The 24,988-nt window shown below is 40.8% G+C and overlaps 1 protein-coding gene across 18 annotated transcripts in view; it reads right to left on the minus strand.

The window, feature by feature from the left end:
• Nucleotides 1–24,988, minus strand: part of LOC100346703 (endogenous retrovirus group K member 19 Pol protein) — a 313,823-nt gene that overhangs the window by 140,729 nt on the left and 148,106 nt on the right. For 17 of the 18 annotated variants that reach the window (XR_011387357.1, XR_011387355.1, XR_011387356.1 and 14 more), the window contains one exon: nt 1,098–1,307. The exons of the other annotated variant lie outside the window; for it this stretch is intronic. The gene's annotated coding sequence lies outside the window, so the exon portion shown is untranslated. The remainder of the gene's footprint in view (nt 1–1,097; nt 1,308–24,988) is intronic. 18 annotated transcript variants of the gene reach the window in all.

The raw sequence follows: 24,988 nt of genomic DNA on the forward strand, positions 1-24,988 counted from the left end.
CTTGAATTCTTCCTCACTAGGGGATTAAAAACCTGGACCAAACCTATCCAGGAGACACTCTAAAATAAGAGGATGGAGAAGCAAATTCCTGAGAAAAAAATTTCCTGAGAGTGGTCAGAATAGTAACTTTAAAACTTACTATCTGGGGGGCCAGCACTGTGGCATAGCAGGTAAAGCTGCCACCAGCAGTGCCGGCATTCCATATGGGCATTGGTTCGTATCCTGGCTGCTCTACTTCTGATCCAGCTCTCTGCTATGGCCTGGGTAGGCAGTAGAAGATGGCCCAAGTCCTTGGGCCCCTGCACCCATGTGGGAGACCCAGAAGAAGCTCCTGGCTCCTGGCTTTAGATTGGCACAGCTCTGGCCATTGTAGCCAATTGGAAAGTGAACCAGTGGATGGAAGACCTCTCTCTCTCTCTCTCTCTCTCTCTCTCTCTCTTTCTCTCTCTCTCTCTGCCTCTCCTCTCTGTGACTCTGACCTTCAAATAAATAAATAAATCTTTTTAAAATAAAGGAAAAATTAACTTACTATTTGTAGTTATTGAATAATTATCTTTAATATAGAGTTAATTTAGCAATAATAATCAGCAACCATAGATGAAATGTACAGTACCTTCTGAATAAGGTACTTATGGATACAGTACAAAGCATGGAGCTAATTTGCTGCATTGGTTCTGGGAAATCATGTCAAGAAATACTTCATGATCTGAGTCTCACGAACTAGTCGGCATTTTACCAAGGAGAAAGGTGCTGGGTAGAAAGAAGGCAATTTCCAGCTGAGGTTATAAATGCAGGCACTGAGCCTCAAAGCAACATGACGTGCTAAAATGTGTAAGTCAGAGTTCCTTCTAAGGTAAAACTTACACACAGTGAAATGTACACTTTAAGGAATTTTTACAAATATATCAGCTTTTTACTTCACACCACAATCAAGATGTAGAACATTACATCGCTCCTCAAAATGTCCCCTGTGTCACTCTGACTCAGGCCCCCAACAATCTTAGACAATCTCTGTTCTAATTTTTATCACTGTGGGTTTGTTTCACCTGTTCTTGAATTTCATTATTATTGGTATTATGCAATATGTAGTCACATACCTGAGTATCAACATGAAGTTTTGGGGATTTGCTCATGTTGTGTGTATCAGTAGTAACTTCCTTTTTGGTGCTGAGTAGCAGTCCACTGAGGGATGTCCTACTAATTCTTTATCCATTCAAGGAGAAAAGTGTTTGATATGACTTGTTATGGCTCTGCACATAATTTGGTGGGAATGGATTGAAGCCTGTGGAATGCATCTCAAAATGAACCTGAAAAGACAAACAGGTCCAAACCATGGCTTACTAAGGCATTTGGACATCATCCTAAGGGCAATAGGTAGCTAATATGGCATTTTGAGAGAAACTGTGTTAGAACATAATCAGACATCAATACCCAGCTGATCACTGAGGGAGCTCTTAAACCCTAATCAGTAATTACTTAGAGTTCACCTTAAGTTCTGGGTCTTGATAACAGTCATCCTGAAGGCATGCACTCCCTCTAATATGCTTCATTTTTCTATTTAACTAAGATTTTTTTGAGCACCTATTATGTGTTAGGCACACCATCTTGCAAACACAATGGTTCTTTAGGGTTCTTGCCATCTGTATCACCTTGGGATTTATGCATTTATTTATTTTAAAGTGAGTTACAGAGAAAGAGAGACACAGAGAGGTCTTCCATGCACTGGTTCATACCCCAGATGGCTACAAACGCCAGGGCCTGTCAAGGCAGAAACCAGGAGTCGGGAGATTCACCTGGATCTCCTATATGCGCAGCAAGGGCTCAAGTAGCTGGTCCATCTTCCACTGCTTTCCCAGGCTATTAGCAAGGGAGCTAGATTGGAAGTGGAGGAGCCAGAATGCAAGCCAGAACCCATATGAGTTACCAGTGTCGCAGGCGGTGGCTTTACCCACCTTGCCACAATGCTGGCCTGTCTGTGAGGATATTCTCAGGGAGCAAGACTCACCGCTGCAAAACAGCACCGTCATTGGATTTTGCTCTGCTCTCTCCAATTACTTCACGGTAATGGGAACATTTCATCCCACTCACTCTGTCTGGACTAAAACAGAATTTTGTGATTTGAGCTGCAGCTACAAGCAGGTTAACTGGGTTCAGATACACTCTTTCAGCAAGTTAGGTATTAGTTTAAACATTTCTTATTCAATATCATGTGAGCTACTGATGCCAGTTAGACAACCAGTTGGCAGCTACCAAGTGGATCACCAGTTGTGGTAGCTTGGACTGTTCAATGGAAAGATTTTTCTGACTCTTTTCACAGAGTCTGAGTCAAGAATGCATTCACACCACACATCATGGGCTCCATTTTGTCACGGGTATTTCCTACATAAGAAATATAGAAAGAATAAGAGCCATCAATTTCTAAAATTTTTTTTTTTTTGACAGGAAGAGTAGACAGTGAGAGAGAGAGACAGAGAGAAAGGTCTTCTTTACCATTGGTTCACCCTCCAATGGCCGCCGCTGCCAGTGCACTGCGGCCGGCGCACCGCGCTGATCCTATGGCAGGAGCCAGGTGCTTCTCCTGGTCTCCCATGGGGTGCAGGGCCCAAGCACCTCAGCCATCCTCCACTGCACTCCCTGGCCACAGCAGAGAGCTGGCCTGGAAGAGGGGCAACCGGGACAGAATCCGGCGCCCCGACCAGGACTAGAACCCGGTGTGCCGGTGCCGCTAGGTGGAGGATTAGCCTAGTGAGCCGCGGCGCCGGCCAATTTCTAAAATTTTTTAAAAGATCCAAAATCATTTGCCTGTTTCATCCTCTTCTATTTAAAACTGATTTTTCTTGAATACCACTATTGGAGAAAAATTTAATTTTAGTGAATACAATTGTTTTAATACAGAAAAAAAATGCTCACTGACACAGCACTGCATGCTTCATGAAATGCTTTGTGAGGTGAGTTTCATGTCGGGGAATTTTGGAATGCGAGTTGATAAGGGATGCCAGTTACACTGGGGAGAAAAAAAAAAGAGGAAGATCGTGGTGCCACAGAAAAACAACAAGAAAAAATCACCATTCTCTGGTCTACAATGTAAAGGGAGTTATTTGCAAGCCCTGGGCCTCCTGGAATTCAATGAACAAAGAACACAATGCAGATGGGATTAAGCTCAGAGATCCTAGAGGAAATTGAATACAGATTTCCTGGCAAACAGAAGAAGCCAAGACTATGAATACCTAAAACCTGGAAGCAAACCCACATGGCAAAGGCCTGTGATGGTTAATCCAGGACAAAGCACACCCCAGCCAAGCCCTCAGTGGTCATGAGGCAGATGGACATTTACAAGACTGACTGACTGGCTGCACTCTCAATTGTCCATTCTTGGCCTACAGATGTACTGTATGTTTGTGACGTGTGTGCAACAGGATCGTTTTAGGATAAAATTCATGGTCTGTCCTATGTTTCCTTTCCCTTTCTTTGTACTGAAGCTGAGAGTCCAGGGTTGCTTGCTTCAGGGCAATTTGATGGTAGGGTATCCTGGCTTCTTTTCACAAGTTTAGAACTTTGGGAGGAATGAGGTTTGAAAAGAGAAAGATATTCACAAGCTGAGTTATGGACTGGGTGTGCGGTACAGCAATCCATGGTCATAGAAAATGTTAAGGAAGCCAGATCTCTGGCCTGGGTCTTCTGAATTGACCAGAGTCCCATAACCCAGAAATGGTATGGAAAAACCCAGGCACCTGATCTGCAGAGTAAGGCGGGTTGGGATGGTGGGTATCCTGGTGGTCCCAATTCATTTCCACTTCCAAGCAATCCCGATGATGAAAGACAGAAAGAACACTCACATATCAGACCACTGTAGTCCCCAGCCAAACTGACAGGTGTGGAGTGTGGTTGTTGCTGTTTTTAATGCAAAATCCCCTTCAGACATGGGTGGATAGCAAGAATAGGAAAGACCAAATGGATTTACAGTTGTTTGGCTGATCATCACTGAAATGCTTTTGCCCAGCCAGCTTTAAAACCTTCAAGATCAATGTAATCCTTTTATAATTAACAAATTATTTCTCTCCTTCCTTTGTATAGCATAAAATCATCAAAGATTTTTCCCCAAAGTCCTCCCCCTAAAATGGAATTATAAGACCCTGTGAACTTCTAGCTTTGTCCACTGACTCAGAATCCCCTCTCTGCACCTCCTTAAGTCACCAGGCATCTCTATTAACTTACAAAACACTCTTGTCTTTTCAAATTCCATGGAGCTTCAGATTTTAAAACAAAAACCACTGAGCCCTCTCCAATTTCTCCAGACAAAGGAGCATAGATCCTACTATTTGCTTGATTGGGGAGGAGGGGACTTTTCTCATTATAAAATATTATAAGATAAAGGCCCATTGCCAGGAGACATGGGAGGAGAATGTGTACAGATTCGCTCTGCCTGAAACATGAATTCTACTGGACCAAACAACTGTATTCTAGGCTCTTGGCCTTTTCTCCACTGAAAAGATTCAGAGTTGGGTACAGTTTTGACTGCACCTTAAAGCACTTTTCAGGGGTGAAGTCTGGTCTCTTACTCCTAACTTCCAAGCACAAAAGCAAGCATTCTTTTCACGACACCAAGTCTAGTTTTGTAGCCTACTCATTCCTCTATCACCATTTATAGTACTTTTAAGCCAGAAGAAATTATTGTCAGAGAAGTGGTATAATGATCAAGTTGTGTTTCAGAAATTTTTTTCCTCAACCCTACTGCTACTTAGTTGGTGACTTGGGCAAGAAAAGTAATATTCACATGCTTCAGTCACCAGGTTGGAAAATATGGATGCTTTGTGACTTTACTCAGATCTATATAATGTTTCACCAATTACAGCATTATCTATTCCCAGGAAAGAATCTAGCCTTCAAGGAACAGAGGGAGAACCACTTGTCACTGTGCACATAAAAATAATCCTGTAGGATGTGATGTGCTGGAGTAGATGACCTCCAAGGTTCTACAGGAAAATACACACACAGCATCCAGAAGCACTCAGCTACTGTTGGGTGACTAACTAAAAGGGCCTCTGATTTATACTGTTTGGTGAATAAATCACTTCAAACTCAGGGCAAGTGAACCAAAAGGAAATTGAGATATTCCAGGAAGCAAGGTGAATCAGACAAGAGTCTCGAAAAAAAATTATTTTTTAATGAATTTAACTGCTGGTAATTAGGATTGGCAGTAGAAATTAGCATAAACACACCATCCAAATGATAATGCGACTGGAACATTGTTATAAATTCTTAATGCCTCTTTTAAGAATAGAAAATGACAACTCATCAAAGAACAATTCATCAGGGTTCACCTAGCACTGACCTGAGCCCTTCGTTGTTCTGCTCTGTGGAACCCATTCCAATTTACAAGGCAAAAAGCTTAAAGCTTATTAATAGTCTAGATTGGTAGGTTTCAGAATTTCTTGGCTGAAGAAAATTGTTTCATTTTTCAAAGAAATTAGTAGGCAGAAATCCAATATAAAAACAGTAATAATAGGAATAACCAGTATTTGTTGAACATTACTATGTGCCAAGTAGTTCTAAATCTATATGTTTATTCATTTAAAACTCATAATACCACACAAAAATTGGTAATATTATTAGCCCCCAGTTTATAACAGATAAAGGAAATTGGCAATAGTGACATCAAGTAAATTGCAGACCTCACCCAAGCTGTAATGGTCAGAGTCAAGTTTCAAGCCAGTCTGCACTGCAGTCCAGGTGTGTTCTCTGCTTCCATCTGTAAGGAGGATGTAGAGTTGCTCTGGAAATGAAGGAATCTGATGGATACTGCCCATGTATTCTCTGCTGGTCTAAATGGAATCTACCTTTAGATTTGCTCATAGGTAGGTGTCTTAAAAAAGCACCCCTGAGGTTGTCCTTGGACTCACTAGACAGAAGGATCTCTTTTTATAACAGTATTTTTACATACATGGGATTACACTAGTTAATTTTCCAGAGTCAGCTCCAAGGCACAATCATGTCTGAAAGGCAATGATCAGTTTTCTGATGTCTTCATTCTAAGCCACTGATACAGAATTCAGCAGACGCTTCCCCACATGACACTCAGTGTTCAGAGCGATTCCACGTAACTCAAGTAGATGTCATTGTGGGAGAGCACATTTACCACTCATTTCAGCATCATGGAAGCAGCCTCAGAGAGCAGTAAGTTCCCAGGATAGACCTAGGTTAGGGTTTGACACGACAGAAGTTCAGTCTACTTTGCTAACAGGTGTGAGGAATTACAGAGCACTTACCACACATAATAACCCCTGTCTTGCTTTGGCATGTGTATTATAAGAGTTTTAATAGTAGTTATGAATTGGCTATTCCAGAAGAAAATCCTTCTTTCAGGGAACAGTATGCTAACAGGATAGATTTACTAGTGAATTGGTGTTTTCATGTTTAAATCTAAAAATTTCCACTTTCTCCCAGAAAAATATGGACAAAAAGATGAGAATGGATGCACTCTTTAACAAATGAGATTTCCAGTTCTGGGTATCAGTCTTTTACAGTAAGTTCTACTTACTAACAATCTTTTCCAAAAAAAGCATAAACAAGGAATATCCATCTGATCATAGTAACATTAAATTTGACTTCAGATTTTGAAAGCCTATTATTTAGGTATGCAGCTAGATAACCATTATTATTCCTGCTGTCATCCGAGATTATAAAGTACTCAAGTGTGAGATTCTGTGCTTCACTGATTACCTTTTCTTACATTTAATCCTCCTGTTTGGGGGGGGGGGTAGAAAAACAGATGTGTGGAACACATTATCAGAATTTTATATTGGAAAGTTTATAATTGATAACAATAATTTGGTAGTACTTCTTTGAAACAGTTGATAAAATTGCTGCACAAATCCAGAATGCACAGAAGTTGTGTGATTTCATAGTCATTTACAAACGACCATAAAAAACAAAGTGCCCATTTTTCCCAAGAGAAATGAAAATGAAATCTCCTAAGCAAAATCTATTCATGTTGGAAATTTTATTAGCTTTCTGTAATGGAAAGGCTATTAAGTAGATATTGTTTTGTGTTTCTGAATGGTTTTCACATCTTGCTAAATGAAGACAAAATCAGTATTGCATTATGAAAAGTACCATTCACACATTGTAAGCACCAGTTTCACAATGAAACAGACTGGATAAGGTAAAATAAATTCCAAAATCTAAATAGGGCAAATATGTTAAGATGAATGATAGCTTTATTACTTACTCCATACTACAATTGAAAAGAGCACAAAAATATGAAATTTGATGTCAACTGTTAACAAAGTGGTTTTTAAAACCATTTATTTGAAAATTTGATGACATCTAGTGGTTGATTCTGCTCATCACTACTCAGTAGTCACTGAGACCTGGGCCTCCCTTTTTAACTCATTCTCCAAAATCAAGGAAATAACCTGGCATTTTTGGTCAACATGAATGATGGAAAGACAGTTTATTGCAACTCGGTGAAGCTATGTTCATTTAATGAGTCTTAGTCAGCACGGCAAGAAGAGGACAGCCATCAGAGAGAGGGCACATTGAGCTCTGCCTTTCCCAGGCCTGCCTTTGATGTTCCACAGGAACTAGAACAGAGATTTTTCTTTGACTCTATTCAATCACTTGAATGAAAATTATTAAATGAGTGAAACTTTGTCAATGCCTATTGAGTTTTCTGCTTCTTCTCTACGGAGTTAATCCAGTTAGATTCAGAAAATGTTCAATGAGTCTTAAGTTACTGTCATGTAAAGAATCCTTTTTTAATGTGCCTATTAACACATCATAGACCTACATGGACAATTTCTCTCCTGAAAAGTATATAATACATTACATGAGATATCTAGGCCAACTATGACACGGAAAAAGTCTTCCACAAGTGCAACATAAGCTGAAATTTGTTGGGTTATCCATGGGAAAATGATGTGAAAAAGTTGAGATTTCTTTAAAGCAACATTTCCATGGATCTAGAATTGGTACTTAAGTTGAGTCAACAAAGCTATATTCGATATGACTATGCCCCAGTCACTATATTAGGCCCAGGAGAGTAAAGCCAAATAAATCAGAACTTGTGATGTTGGCCTTCTCATTCTGGTGGGTCGTGAGATCAGAAGGTACACTAATGCCAGGGCAAAGGTAAAGCCTGGGTTCTTTCATGAGTGCCAGAAGAAGTTATCTACCCAAAGCTGCATGGAAGGTAGGGAGAAAGAATAATAATCAAGAAACCTTTCCCTGATCACCTGACAATGAAGCATTCCTTTTATCAAGTGAATAGAGCAGAAAAGGATGAAGAAATCCAAGAAGTCTGCAGAAAGTTTGAGGAAAGAGTGAATAATAAAAATCATTGCAAGGATTTCAATTCTATCTTGCACCAAAATGAACTTATCTTTTCATTCCATTTTCCCCACCTTTTTTGAAGTGCCTTGTCCATGCAGGTGAGAAGGCAGAAGGAACGGAAGGTAGGAGAGTTCAAGTGTGGGAGATCATGACATGAAAAGCAAATCACTCATCATATATTCTACTCTAAAGTTAATCAGAAACCCTTGAAGAATTTTCGGGGAAAAATGATAGCATCAAATTAGAATTTTAAAACTATCACTACCCACTGGGGCCACGGTTCACTAGGCTAATCCTCCGCCTTGCGGCACCGGCACACGTGGTTCTGGTCCCGGTCGGGGCGCCGGATTCTGTCTCGGTTGCCCCTCTTCCAGGCCAGCTCTCTGCTATGGCCCAGGAGTGCAGTGGAGGATGGCCCAAGTGCTTGAGCCCTGCACCCCATGGGGACCAGGAGAAGTACCTGGCTCCTGCCTTTGGATCAGCGCAGTGCGCCGGCTGCAGCACGCCCGCCGTGGCAGCCATTGGAGTGTGAACCAACGGCAAAGGAGGACCTTTCTCTCTGTCTCTGTCTCTCTCTCTCACTGTCTATTCTGCCTGTAAAAACAAACAAACAAACAAAAAAAACTATCACTACCCACAGAGAATGAATCCAAGGGCTCCATGAGATCTCCAACCGTCACAGAAGACTGTTGGGGAGACAAAATTTACTGGATTCTGTGAGTAAAAGTCAAGTCCACCTACCTTTATTCCAATCCTGCTAATTACACTCAGAGTCAGTAGCATGGACAGAGAATTCCACAAATTAGCAAAGTAATCATTTTTAACAATTAAAGAATTTCTAGTCATTTTGCTAATCTTATAAATGTTTAGCCTTATTTCCTCCTACCTACCAAAAAACATCTAAAAAGAAAAAAAAAGAGAAGATAATAACACCATCAGTAGTAAGTCATTACTACTTTTCTGGTCAGGACTTTTCTGGTCATTTTCTTGATGTCCCATCCAGAAAATGTTGGTTTGTCAAAAAAACATTGTGCTTCTAGTACTTGGCTGCCCTAGAAGTACAAGCAGAGAAACAAATGTAGCACAAGGAAGAAGACTAGATCCTGGGGAGAATTTCCAAGCTCCACAGGTGGTCCACTCCCCCTACCCACCATGGGTGGCCTAATGGTGTTTTTTGCTTTAAGAAACTGGAAGAACAAGCTTTCAAATTTTACTCTTGTCCAGATTCCATTCAGAGTCAGGCCGCCCTGACTTTTCCTTACAGTACAATCTGAAGCTATGACTATTCCTCCAAGCTACCACATAAAGCAAAGCCAAAATGTGAGTACAGCACCAATCCAACCACTGAAAGGATTTCAGGAGAACTTTGATTTTAGTTCTTACATGTTTTGTACTCATATACATAAGAGGAAGGGAATAAAAGGAGGGACCCCCCTCATAATATGCATGCAAAGAAATAGATTCAATGATCCTCAAGGCTTTTGCAGCTTTGATAAGAAATGATGACTCATGGGTATCAACAAAGGCAGCGAGAACAGCATGGAAACATATGGCCCAATCTTAGAGATTACTAAGGACACAACGAATGAATACATTTGTTGACCAGTTGGATGTGAAATATGGGGAAACGGACAGATCTGAGATAATCCTTGTTATCAAGAGCATTAAATTGCTTACCAGTGTTTGAGGCACTTTATACTCTCTTCCCAGGCAACAGTTTCAACATTACAGTGTTTTCAGTGTTACAAATGCTCTCTTCTCCACCATGTGCCCAAATCTCCTAAGTTTTCAATCACGCTGAACTGTGGCTGTCACCCAGAATATGTTGTGCCTATGCGAGCCTTGCATGCACTTTCCCAGCTCTCTCTTGCAATTTATTCCTGCCACTCTGTGCCTTTTGGTGGCCCTTTTTTCCCCAAGTCCCAGCCCACAAATCCCTGGTTGTGTGAAGAATTCCTTAACTCCCCATCCAGGGGCTGAATGAAGTCCTTTCCTCCTCTCCTTTTTCTCTTCCCTTTCTTCTTCTCTCTACTTTGTGAAGTAGTGGAGCAATTGGGAGAGGTCATGAGTTTTGATGTTTAACCAACGTCAGTGCAGATCACAGCTTCTCCAGTTTCTGGCTTTGGGAATTTAATAAGTTATCTAAACTTACTTAGTATGTTTTTATAACCACCTCCAAAAGGGGTCATTGATATATGCCTACAAAATGTGCTAATATTTATTGAGAGTTTATAATGTGCCTATCACTTTCAAGATATGAGTCAAGCTTTTGACATGAGACAACTCATCTAATTAGAATTAGCTTTAAAGCTACCTGTCACATAATCACAATTATGCCAGCAGCAAAACACTTATTACAGTATGCCATTGCAAGGTTTTGACGTGCTCATTCCCCCACTAGACCACATGCCTTCTGAATGAAGGAACTCATTTGTTTATCATCTTCATTATCTGGAAAGCACCAGCTAAATAATTGCTGGATTTTTTTTAAGTTGCAGTAAACAGAGTTGACCATGCAGCCAATATTATATTGCATGCAACTACTTGGTTTTCATATTCATAGAGAAATTTCTACCAAAAATTAAATACAAAGGCAAGTGTTAAAAAGGCTGACCCTCTCTACATTAAAAGAAATATAACAACTCACATTATGATAACAATGTTTAAATGTTTTAAAATAGATGCTAATTTTATCTCCACATTGATTCATGCTCCTACTTTTTATACTATAGGCAATTTTTCTGTGGGACAGAGCAGATAATTAAAATTAGAACTAGACAAGTTTCTAATAAGGAAGAAAGTAAGATTAATGCTTCTGGGGTTATATGAAATTTTTCTTATTTCTTAATTTTGTTCTCATGACATCAGAAGTATCCCTGGTCAATATTGACATTTACTGTCATAAACTGAATTTGATCTTCAGATGCCAGATGTCTAGTAGGATCTCAGGATGCTCCACCAGGCCTGTCCCCCTGGGTCTTTAGTTAACTCAGAAGATACTCGACTCAGTCAGACTTGGGAATCTTGAGGGTCCCATAGAGAAACTGCCATGTCCTTGTTCTGTGTCATGATGATCCAAGTGCAGTAAGAAACGTTTGAATGTTCTCTCTTGTCCCTGGGAGCTTTGGGATCTGCATGGAGGAAAGGCCTGTACTTCCGGGGAAGAAAAGTCCTTGTCAAGGGATCAGACCCGCCTCAACCTTTAACCCCCATGCCCTGAATCTATAAAAGGAGCCCTCCCAATCTCTGACACGCGACTTCCCCAGAACCCCACTCTGTTGGGACTGGGGAACCTCGCCGGGGAGCGGAATCCCAATAAAAGCCTGTGAATTAATTGATTCGTCTGCCTGGGAAGATTTGTTACACACCGACACCTTGCAGTCCCCAAGGAAGAGGTGGTAGAGTAGGTATGTAAATCTGATGGCCCCTGCTTCTCAGAGCAAAACAGCTCCTGTAATAAGAATCATGCACAGGTGTGAGTGAGTGTGCAAATTGGAGTGCTAAAGAAACTCTACCCTAAAAGTCAACTCTTCTTTAAGAATTACCAAGAAAAGTAATTTAGAAACAGAAAATGAAATAGAGTCATAACTTGGGTAGTTTATTATTTAAAATCTTTTTTTTTTTTTTTGATGGGTGGATTCTAAATGTTTAGGCTCCTTAGTCATGGGATCTGTTTTTCTCTTCATTGAGATTCGTCATCCATTCATACATGAGCCTACTAGACAACACATGATGTCCCACAGAAAATTCAGCCTGTCCTGAATGGAACTTGATTCTTTCTCCTTTCCCCTGTCCTCCCCCATCACCACCATTAACTCCTCCTCCATTGCCACCTTGGTGGATGGCATCATTACTTAGCTACTTCAGGAAGGAAAGAGACATGATTAGAGAAGGAAACATGGGAGAAGTATTGGAGAGGTACTGATATGCCTGGAGACAAAAATATGATTACGAGATTACTTAATAAACTAGTGGAGACATAAGAGGACCCAAAGAGGGAAAAGGCAGAGACACTGGAGGAAGAGAAAAGAAATGTCAGAGTTAGTGTTGACATGCTATCAGCAAGCTCACTGACTGACTCCTGAGGCCATGAGAAACAGGAGTCAAAGATGGTTGAGTTCCCACAAACAATAACCACAAAGGAAGTCTATTAGGATGGGGAAAGCACAGAGGAGGAGCAGGAAGGGGAGGAGGAGGAAAGGGAAAAGGAAGAAGTCTACCAGAAAACAGTAGTTCCTAACTTGACCTGCGTGATGCCTTCTGACAAGGAGATGGTGGAGGTAATTGGCAGTTCAGATGTGATGTCTGGGATGCAGACAGGAGTTTGTGGAAATCAGCATGGTTGACTTTACTGCCAAGGAGAGACTCAGACTAGATAGAACAAAGAGCTCAGCCTCTGTTAATCTAGTATTTACAGGTTTCTAAAAGGAAAGAAACCTGGAAAGAGACTGATAAATAGCAGTCAGAAAAGTAAGGAGAAAATTGAGAGAGGGTCATGATTCAGAAGCCAAAGGATGCTCCCTCTGTAGAGTTCAGTTTTGAGTAATTAATTCAAACCATAAGTTAGTTTAAATACATGTGAAATTAAGACTTAATAATACGTAGTATGTTAAGATTAAATGATAAAAAATATGGGGCAACATATTAAAATCTTGGTCTTAAGAGCTTTCAGGACCTGTCGCAAGAACTGCCATTCCTCCATGACAGGCTTTATTTTAAGCCAGAAAAGACAAGCCTATTTCTGGAATTTAGATTCTTCCGCCTTCCTGTGTGACGCCTAGCCCCTAAGTTGCTCAAATGCACCAATAAAATGCATACATTTAGGTAACTGCCATATAAGGTTTGTAGTGACCTATGTACTTGTTTACTTGAGTGCATAAAAATGCTGGGAGGGGGAGGGACGGGCTTCTTGCCTTAGCACTGCGCTGTGTCGTATGTGCTGGTAAGAGCCCCAGCTAGCTGGTAATAAATCCTCTTGCTGTTGCATCCAGCCTGCCTTTTTTGAGTTGTTTTGGGGAGGGTCTCAAACTGGACACAACACCTCCTGGCAAATGCCAGGCATAAGTCTTAAAGGACGGCAACCCAGAAGACACCATTAGATATGGCACGTGAGAGGCTGTGAACAATCATCAAGAAGCTAGCTTGCAGGGAGAGAGGGGTGAGCACCCCCGGGGAAGCTGAGGACAGTTGGAGCAGTGAGCATAGACCTCTCTGTCCAATTTGGGTACAGAGAATATGAACAGAACTGAGCAATGGGGACCCAAGACCAAGGGAAGCTCTAATTGTTCTAAGTACCTGGATGTTTAGGTATATTGACAACTGTTAAAGGACCAGTGAAGAAGACAATTCTGAAGATATGTGACAGCTGAGAAATCCTAGTAATTCCCAAAAAGGGTCAGGATGGAGTCTTTAAAAGTAACAAAACTCACAAACTCTCATTTTAATAGTGGGTTATGTTTAGTCTCTTGCCAGGTACGTTTTCAGAGGAACGAATTCCACTCCTGATGCTAGGAGCCCAGGATAAGTACTTTTAAAAACAATGGTTGGCCCTTTCCAAGCAGTCATTTTGTACAATCTCAGCCACACAACCTGCTATTTTTACGCACCAGGCAATCCAGGTTCCCAAATCAAGGTGTTTGGTGGCAGATACCTGTGGTTTCAGGGCTTCGTACTTCACCCACTGCCCTCCCTCCTCCTCCACTTCTCACCAGACCTTTTATTTACAGCTGTTTCCCTCTCTATATATCTTATCAAGTGCTTTAAGAAGAGAGCATCCTCTCATTAATTCCCTCTTCACTTCCTTCAGAATTTATCCCATCTACCACCAATAAACTGGTGTGATTTGTGATATGCAGTATATGTTCAACCATTACAAGCATTTAAGGCTAGCTCTGAAGGCTTTCCAAACGCTAATCTAAACCGTGATAAAAACCTATCCCCTCTCCGTTCCCTTATTTCACAGGATAGCTCAGAGAGAAGTAAGTTTCAAAGGCAGGAGAAGGTTGCCTTCACACAGCACAAAGGCTTCTCCCCAAGAAACACTTCCACTACCCACTTGGTGAAATAACTAGGGCTCAGCTGTTTTGTCTTTGTTTATGATACATAACTCACACTCATATTCCACCACTGTGCATCTTTTCATAAACAGGTCATAACGTCTACTCCAGACTATGTTTTCTAAATGTCTTAAGAAGATTGATTCTCCAGCCCTAAAGGCATTCGGATCTGGCTGAAAAGCCCATGAGAGTATTACAGGCATGGAAAGCCAAGACACTCTGGCAAAAGATCTCTGTGAGTGAGATCCCAGTGGAAAGAACAGGTCTTCAAAGAAGGAGGTACCTTTCTCTGAAGGGAGAGAGAACCTCCACTTTGACTATGACCTTGTCTAAACAAGATAAGAGTCGGAGAACTCAAGGGGCTTCCATAGCCTTGGAAACTCATGACTGGAGCATAGGGAGATTACTGATGCCATAAACAGGAGTGTCAATTTGTAAAGTCAACAACAGGAGTCACGGTGCACTTACTCCTCATGTAGGATCTCTGTCCTTAATGTGCTGTACATTGAGGCTTAATGCTATAACGAGTACTCAAACAGTATATTTCACTTTGGGTTTCTATGGGGGTGCAAACTGTTGAAATCTTTACTTAATGTATACTAAACTGATCTTCTGTAAAAAAAAAAAAAAATATCAATTCCCAACTTGACTCTCACTGGGATTAAACATGACAATAGGTCTGATCTGATTTCATCATCATTTAAAAAAAAATCATCTATTATTTTTCACTTTATGTTTCTGTGTGGGAGCAAACTGTTGAAATCCTTACTTAATGTATACTAAGCTGATCTTCTGTATATTAAGATAATCGAAAATGAATCTTGATGTGAATGGAAGGGGAGAGGGAGTGGGAAAGGGGAGGGTTGTGGGTGGGAGGGACGGTATGGGGGGGAAGCCATTGTAATCCATAAGTCGTACTTTGGAAATTTATATTCATTAAATAAAAGATAAAAAAAAGAAAATAGATCATTGTAAAAATTAAGAATGGGAATCTGAGAGGGAGGGAGAGGAGGAGTTGGAATGTGGGCAGGAGGGAGGGTAGGGGAGATTTCCTACTATAGAATATATGAAACTTGTATAACTTAAATGAAAATCCCCAAAAAAGAGAATGTGGTACATGTAAGGTATTGAAAAAAATTCATGGAAATGCATACTATGAAAAAATAGGTATGGGTATCAAGAATTTTTGCATCAAAATAAAGTTATTTTTTATTTTCAAAAAAAAAAAAAGAAGATTGATTCTCACTTTAATGAGGATTTAGGCATAGCCACCACTTCAAGGCAGGTTCACATGCTGGCTGACTTGTAAACCCTTTCCCAATAATTAACATAATTAACCATATTCTTGGTTCTGACATAATTAACCATATTCTTGAGAGATCACAGGATGTGGGATGTGTTTATTGTGGACTCCTTCTTCTTCAGCCACTCTTATCCTTCCCCATCACCAAAATTCAGGCCACTATTTTCCATGTTACTAAAGCGAGGAACACTATGGAAGAACAAGTTTGGGAAGCTTTTGAAGAAATGCCAGAGGCAGTCAGAAATCTCACTCTGAAACTCATGGGAAAGTTCAGGACCAGAGACAACCCATTCTAACCCCAAAGTGAATTCTTCTTTATTTTGAGAAGATCCTTGTGAGGTGGGCAAGAAAGCCTCAGATATCAGTGTGCTCTATGTCTTTCAAACTGGCACCAAGAACTTCCAATGTCAGCATCCGTCATGAATGACAAAGATTACCACTAGTTTCCCAAGGATTGACATCAAAAATAGCCCCAAGCCTTGAAGAGTTTCACTTGGTCACCAGCAGCATTGAATAGATGGCCAAGCCTTGAAGAGTTTCACTTGGTCACCAGCAGCATTGAATAGATGGAAACAAATGGTGATGAGATTTCAGAGAAGAAGTTTTCACCCGTGAGTTGAGAATGAATGGATTCCACTTAATCAGATGAATACTTGTTTCTTATCTCATTTTTCCCCTTAATTCAGCTTTCAAGCCCAAGCAAATGACAAGGGAGGGGCCTGGGAACATGTCAAGAGAATTAATAGTTTATCTGAGCTACAAAAACATAAGAGAGGTGAGATTTGTTGTTCATCAGCAAAAGGAAGTGAAATTCCCATATGAAGTTAGCATTTTAAGATGTACTTTAAGCAAACCACGATTCTTTCCATTTATGAAAAAAGGAGAAAAATAAGCAAACATGACTTCCCCAAAACAACACAGGATGATTTCTGCCTCACTTGGATGAAGGGAAATAATGAATTATGACATCTTACAACTCTTCACCCACAGAGTCTATAGGCAGAGGTATTTTCTAAATCGGCAGTTTATAAATGTATATGAGCTTCTGTTTTCAAGATGTTTGTAAAAACCTTTATTTATTTGTTTAAGATTTATTTGTTTTTTGTTTGTTTTGTTTGTTTTTTAGAAAGGCAAAGTTACAGACATAGAGGGATACAGAGAGATAGGTGGTCACAATGGCTAGGACTGGACCAAGCCTAAGCCAGGAGCCTGGAACTCCATCTAGATTTCCCACATGAGTGGCAGGGACTCAAGCACTTGGGCCATCTTCTGCTGCTTTCCCAGGCACATTAGCAGGGAGCTGGATCGGAAGTGGAGCAGCCAGAACTTGAACTGGTGCTCACATAGGATGCCTGCATTATAGGTAGAGGTTTATCCTGCTTTGTCACAATCCTGGCAGAGCTGGCACTCAAATCAAGGCATTCTTTTTTTTTTTTTTTTTTTTTTTTTTTTTTTGACAGACAGAGTTAGACAGTGAGAGAGACAGAGAGAAAGTTTTTCCCTCCATTGGTTCACCCCCCAAATGGCCGCTACGGCTGGAGCTATGCCGATCCGAAGCCAGGAGCCAGGTGCCTCCTCCCAGTCTCCCACACGGGTGCAGGGGCCCAAACACCTGGGCCATCCTCCACTGCCTTCCCAGGCCACAGCAGAGAGCTGGACAGGAAGAGAAGCAGCCGGGACTAGAACCCGGTGCCCATACGGGATGCCGAAACCACAGGCGGAGGACTAGCCAAGTGAGCCACAGTGCCGGCCCAGAACCAAGGCATTCTGATAGGGGACTTGGGCATCTTAATCAGTAGGCCAAATGCCTACCCTCGAGATATTTTTAACTATTATTTATTTATTTTCATCTTACTTTAAAAGCAAAGAGACAAAAGGAGACATATATTCTGTCTGCTGGTTCATTCCTTCAAGATCGAAACAGTCAGGGTTGGGCTAGATCAAAGCCAGGAGCCAGGAACTCAACCCAGGTCTCCTAAATGGGTGGTAGGTACCCAAGTGCTACTTCCTAGGGTGTATATTAGCAGAAAGCTGGATTAAAAGCAGAGGAGCCTGAACTTGAATCAGACAATTCCAGTATAGGATGCAGGCATCCCAAGAAGTGATTTCACTGCTCTGCCAATTGCCTACTCTTCAAAGTCTTTTTTAAAGGAATCATTGTACTCTGTAACAGGGTCTTTGGCTCTGTCTGGAAAACACAGCCTTAACACGAAATGCTATGGAGGATTGACTGCCTGAATTCAGATGATGTCTCACACAACTAGTGCTTAGCATCAGGAGGTAGCATGAGGCCGTGTAAGGAATTTAGGTTTGCAAGTCCAGAAACCTGGGTTCTGTCTCTGTACCCAACTAGAAAGTGATTTCACATGGTTACGATCTCTTTGAAAATCAGTCCCCACGTGTGTTTAAAAAAGAGATTTTCATGTCTCCTTTAAACTCTTAAAGAATTGTGATTTTCTGTTACAAAAGAATTTCGGTGATTATCATCATCCTAGCCAGGTAACAACACTTGTTTGATGAGAGTAGTTCATTAAAAAGATACAGGATTACATTATGCACTCTTCATAGTCTAAGTTATCTTTAATTGCCATGATAGTCATGTGATCAATGTGAGATGTAGATCATGTAATTTCTATTTTATTTTTAGACGAGTTAATACGTTCACACAGACTTTGCTCTTTCTGAAGTCTTAATTTCCATATGAATGATATACACCTTTGTTAGCAGCTGCTCTAATATCTTTCTTGGAGCACATAGGCATGATGGTATTAAGACCCACAAAACTCACAGAGAGATAAATATCCTCCTCGCCATTCCAATCATATAGCATTTCTTCCCGGGGTGAGTATTTTCTGAAGAGTCATTAAAAGACTATTTTCCCTGCATAACTAATAGCAGCATGGGGTTAAATCAAGTGAATAAATAACTAAATGAAGATCATTTTCTCAGAGAAATTGTTTTCCCATATTTATCTAAAGCTGGTGAATTGTCTGTCTGGTATTTGTCTGACCCATCATTATTTTTAGAAATTATGAAGTAAACAACATGTGTACACACTCACTTGTACTTATTTACACATCAAACAAAAGAGAAATAGACACATTGTCTTCACAGAAAGACTCTGAACTGTAGCCCCAATCTAGAGTTCTAGAAGGTGAGTTGGATAACTAACTCCAAACAGTAATAATCCTTATGTTTTACAGAGAACAGACCTTACCCTGACTTGGCCATTCATCCAAGCATCCAAGTATGAGGCAGCTGGCAAAATGCTGAGAAAATATAAAGACAGTCCCTGTGACCAAGGACTTCTCAATTTATGACAAAGTGCCCATGCATCAGTACTGTGTGTCAACTTTTATAATAAAGGTCTCTCCTGGGAACTAAGAGGTACAGAGAGAGCACCTTTGCTGAATGTTTTCAACTGTCCTAGATCTTCTCTTTACTCCGTTCTTCTCCACAATGCTGAGTGCACCAAGCAAACCTTAGCAACTTCAACAGCTTTACTTTCTAGATCTAGGGTTCGGACAATGCAAGTAAGCAGAGGGCATGAAGACACCGAGGACGAGACATTTATCCCCCACTTCCTGCTTGAGGAGGATCTGCAGGTTGTTCAAAAGATCACATCTCCTTCCAGGCAGTACTCCACAGGGTAAACCACAAGTTACCTCCTCTTCCTCCCCATCAGGCCTGGAGGTGACAATGGCTTCCAGCAGTTGCCAGTCCTGAGGTCTTCCTCTATCTTTGTGAGTTTTCCCTTAGTCATGTCTATTCGTTTTTTTTTTTTTTTCCCCTTAGTCATGTCTATACCCTGTTCAATGATCCCTATATCAAAACTTAGTCAAATTAATTCACTTTCTGCCATCTGCTTTCTGCCAGCTTTTTGATCTATCACCCAACCCAGACTAGGTCAGGAAGGATCACAGTGAAAAAGACAAAGCGTATGACCTGGTCACAGAGAAGAAACACAAGCTGGGTAGTAAGGAAAGCGGCTGGAGAATGGGCTTTGAAAGTGGAAGGAACTGCATTAGCAGAAATATATAGAACAAGAAACACCTGATATGCCTGAAGTGACACGAGTCATCGGGAAAGTCGTAGCGTAGACAGCCAAAGAGGCAGATGGGCAGGATCACAGGCCAAGTGCGCTGGTCCAGGGAATTTGGGTCTCATTGTGAAAACAACCCATTTACTTTGAAGCATTTTGTGCCATACAGATTCAAAAGGTCCTAACTGTGGTATTTTGGAAGTCAAAGGGAAATGAAGTAAAATTGGAGATATGAGTATATATATCAGTTTATTAAAATTATCATAATATGTATTTGAAAAGCAGTTTCTATTTGGACCAGGATAATGCCAGAGGGGATTGAAGGAAAGGGGACTGAGAGGTATATGTGACAACACTTCATGCGCGTTAAATATTGCGAGAAAGTTAATGAGACATCCTTGTTTAAGTGGCTAAAAATAAAATGGTTCTTATTAGGGATTTATCATGTACTAGGCATGGTTCTTAGAGTTTTACATATATTCACTTATTGTTTTGGTTTTTTTTTAAAGAATTATTTTTATTTAATTGAAAGAGACACAGAGAGAAGTAGAGCCAGAGAGAGCAAGAGGTCTTCCATTTCGCTGGTTCATTCCCCAAATGACCACAATGGCCAGAGCTGAGCTGATCTGAAGCCAGCATCCAGGAGCTTCTTCCAGGTCTCCTACATGGGTGCAGGAGCCCAAGGACTTGTGCCATCTTCTACTGCTTTACCAGGTCATAGCAGAGAGCTGGATAGGAAGAGGAATAGCCAGGACTCAAAGCGGGGCCTATATGGGATGCCAGTGCTGTAGGCTGGGGCTTTAACCCTGTGCCACAGCGCCAGCCCCTACATACATTGACTTGTTTTGTCCTCCCGGCAACCCCTGAAAATCACAATATGTTATCCTTCCCCTTTTTATCAAACATAGCAACCAAGGTACAAACAGCTTGAGCAACTCGCCTCAAGTTGCACACATAGCAACTACAGCAGACTAGATTATAGGAGAAGAAAGAGGTACTTGGATAGGAATTAGAGATTTTAAAATCATTTCAGAATACCTAAGTCTCTGATGGTTGTAAGATATTCAGGTAGGGAAGCTGGGTAAGCAGCTTAACTTAAAGCTCAGGAAATACAGAAATAACATGACTAGAGAAACAAACATGAACACTTTCAACACAGTTTCTTCATAACTGAAGTCTTGGGAGAGGAGATGAGTCTCCAGGGAGACTATGCAAATGAAAAGGAGTTTGACACTGGAAATCAAGGCAGCATCAATGTTGCAGGAATAGAGAGAGGCATGCATAGAAGATCCCACAATCCCATCCTGCCCTAAAGCTTCTAAACAATCTTCCTCCTTTCCCCATGAGAACTATATGCTCCAGACAAATGCATCTATTTCCCTTCTATTTTGCTTCTTATAAATTTCTTCTTTAAGGGGAAAACTTGTAAATTTCCCTTTGGAAGCTGTCAACCCTACATTCCATTCCTGCACACCTGTCTCCATCCTTGGGAACAATATAAAATCCTACTTCCTCAGTGGAATCTGGTCCCAATTATCTGATTCTAGGAACTGCAAATTGTACTCTTCTATAACATTCAATGAGATTCTCAGTTCCTTTTATGGAAATTTATCTTCGGTAATACCTATTTGATTTTTCCTGTGCTAACATATCCCCAAAAACAGATATACACGAATATAAATATATTTCTTTTTTTAAAAGATTTGTTTATTGCCTGGCACCGAAGCTCACTAGGCTAATCCTCCGCCTGCAGTGCCGGCACACCGGGTTCTACTTCCGGTCAGGGCGCGGGATTCTGTCCTGGTTGCTCCTCTTCCAGTCCAGCTCTCTGCTGTGGCCCGGGAGTACAGTGGAGGATGGCCCAAGTGCTTGGGCCCTGCACCCGCATGGGAGACCAGGAGGAAGCACCTGGCTCCTGCCTTCAGATCAGCGCAGTGTGCTGCCTGCAGCACACCGGCCATAGCAGCCATTTGGGGGGTGAACCAACAGAAGGAAGACCTTTCTTTCTCTCTCTCTCTCTCTCTCTCTCTCTCTCTCTCACTGTCTAACTCTGCCTGTCAAAAAAAAAATTTTTTTTTGTTTATTTGAAAGTCAGAGTTACACAGAGAGATAAGGAGAGACAGAGAGAGAGAGAGGTCTACCATCCAATGGTTCACTCCCCAATTGGCCGCAATGGCCAGAGCTGCGCCAATCTGAAGCCAGGAGCCAGGAGCCTCTTCTGGGTGTCCCACATGGTGCAGGGGCCCAACGACCAGGGCCATCTTCTACTGCTTTCCCAGGCCATAGCAGAGAGCTGGATCAGAGGTGGAGCAGCGAGGACTCAAAGCGGCGCCCATATGGGATGCCGGCACTCTAAGAGGAGACTCAACCCACTACGCCACAGCGCTGGCCCCATAAATTTATTTCATATTAGATATATAAACTATATATAGATTACCTAAATGAGAAAACATTCTTCTTTTTATATCTCATTACTGCCAGAATGGTAGGCATTTGGTAAGTACTGTGCAATAACTAACTTGGAGTTGATGAGACGTAGGTCACTTCCATGTTAGCAAGCACATTCTGTCTAGGAAAAAAACGATCAGACCGTTGCAAAATTTTACTTCTTGCTCTCTCTCAGAAAGTTTCATAAGCTCTCTACCCTTTTAAATCTATTTCCTATTCAAATTCATCTGACCACAATTCCAGAACCTCAGTGCTATCATCTTTGCAAACTGAGGGTTCATTAGCTTGACATCTTTTTTATCTCTTCCAGGTAAAAGGTGAAATTCCCAAACTCCATTTAGAAGCGATGACCCAAACCTACAAGAGATAATTCAGTGGCAGAAATTTAGGTGTTATAGAATGTATTTTGAGACAACTCTTACTACGGGCTTCTAGTTCCTGATTATTTTTAGGATCTTGACCTAAAACCTATTAAAATGATAAGATGCTTTCAAAGGAATTTTTTCCACATTATACTGCATACTGGATCTTTTTTCCTGATACGACTTTGGAGTAGAATGCAATTTTAGGAGTAGAATGCAATTCACATCATCAAGAAGAATATCCTACTCAAACTTGTACCATCTTGTATGTATGGCATGAGTTAAACATTCAATTGCCTCAACTTTAAATCTTATAAATTCTAATGTCTAAAATACATACAAGTTTAAAAATAATGAGTATTGGTCTTTAAGATGAATTTTGTATACCTTTTCTAGTTTTCATTATCATTTGCATGAGTTATTAAAATGCCATGTATAAGTGATAATATTAACAAAATTCTACTTTCTACTCTAATAACAGTCTTCCACTGATAGATAAATGTCAGGAAAGATAGGTTGACATTATTTCTAAAGCAGTTACAGCTTATTAAAAAAGCAGCAAAATCTGTTGTCCTTTTTTTCTAAAATAAAAGCACAGTTCCAAAGATCATTTAACTTTCATCTAAAGAAAAGAGTTTTATCAATGGCTATAAGTGACTCTAGAATTAATAAATTTCATATGACATGCCATTTCTCACTAATTAGTTTTCTATTTCAGGAACTAAAATTCTAATTGTTTTATCTTTTTGGGAATAAACTCAGCATATGTCTACTGTATATTTTAAGTATTCACATGGGTGTGGAATTTTGAAAGGCTCTAGGTACCTGGAAGCAGATTTGAGTTTAACTTCATTACTTACCAGCTTATAGTATTCAATCATGACTTTCTCACCTATAAACCAGGGGCCCTGATAATATATATCATAAGACTACGAATATTCAAGCAGATTCTAAGTATAAAATTAAAGTGTCCTCACCTGGAAAAACCTTGTATAAATACAACTCACAAATATCATTCCAGATCTTTAAAGAGTTTAATAACTCGGGGTAATATAATGGAGAGAAAGTGAGTTTAGATTCAACATCACTTTCTCATTATGGAAATTTGAGCCGTTCACTTAATATCTAAATGCCAAAGACCTCAGTCACTGAAGTAATTTTCACCACAAATGCAGAAAGCTAAAGATAATAAATATCACGGCAGCCTTTGTTTCTAACAACAAAACAACAAAGCTGAACAATTTACAAAATCGTAACAAGCCATGAGTCTGCAGGAGAACTGAGGCCAGGAGGAACCAAATGAACTTAATTCGCACAGGGTAATAAGCTCTTGGAGGGAAAAGGGACTCACAGACTGTTCCACCTGTGTCAGGGCATGGAGAAAGAAGTAACTCCTGTACCAGCAGGTAAGAAGAGAAGGTGCAAACAGGAAACATTAACAGCTAGCGTAACCCTTTCGTTCAAATATCTGGGAGAAAGCAACAGTTGAGACTAACACAAAAGTGATTGAGGAAGGGTACGAACCAGGAAGAGCCCTGTTGGTGGCAGAGGTATGCATGTAGTGATCAGCATGAAATTGACAGGAGTGAAACCCTGTGTCCACACTCCCTTTGCTCATAAAAAGAAAAGACCTCAAGGTACTAAGGAGGGTCAGGGGGTCTCCACCTCCGGGGAACAAGACAAAGACCCACGGGTGCCGGCAGAGGGGTAGAGGAGAAAAGTGTCTGCCCCAGGAGATGGGGTAAGGCTTCCTCTAGTCCTAAGGTGCTGCGCCAACACGAAGCAAGTCAACCTACCACTGGAGAAAAGGCAGGGGTGTCTTAAAGACAGAGCTCAGTGTCCATGAGGGAAAGGAGAAGGAACCCTTGAGACAGCCACAACCTGAGACTGGTGCTATACTGAGTCCTGCTATATTGAGAGACTGGCTAGGACAACGCAGGTTGTGGAGAAAGAGGCCACTCACTGTGGCACGGGAACCTGAGTTTATTTCATTTGTTTTCCACTTTTGTTTGGTTTTCTTTTTTTGTTGGTTTACTACTGATAGAGCTTTTTTTTTTTTTTTTAAGCAGATCTAGGCATGTGGCCATCCACAGAACGATAAATAGCAGAACTAGTATTTACTGGAAATCTACACAGTTCCAAGAGAATTCCACCAAGAGCAACCATTACCAATCCCACATGGTAAGTGCTTAATGTGCTGTATGAAGTTTAAATCTCATAACATCCTATAGAGTTGAAAGTATCACTCCCATGTTACACAACAAACTAAGAGAGACGGAAAGGCGAAGTTGCCAATAACCAGTGCATTATATCCATGGCTCAAGGTCTACTTTTCCTATTGTATCGCACTGTTGGATTTAGCCTTCTGAAATTGTTAAGTAATATTAGTAATGTATAACTCTGCATTGTTTTACACTTCAGAAACTATACAGTATCCAAAAATAAC

The sequence above is a fragment of the Oryctolagus cuniculus genome, chromosome 3 (assembly GCF_964237555.1).
Source record: "Oryctolagus cuniculus chromosome 3, mOryCun1.1, whole genome shotgun sequence".
NCBI classification, from domain to species: domain Eukaryota; kingdom Metazoa; phylum Chordata; class Mammalia; order Lagomorpha; family Leporidae; genus Oryctolagus; species Oryctolagus cuniculus.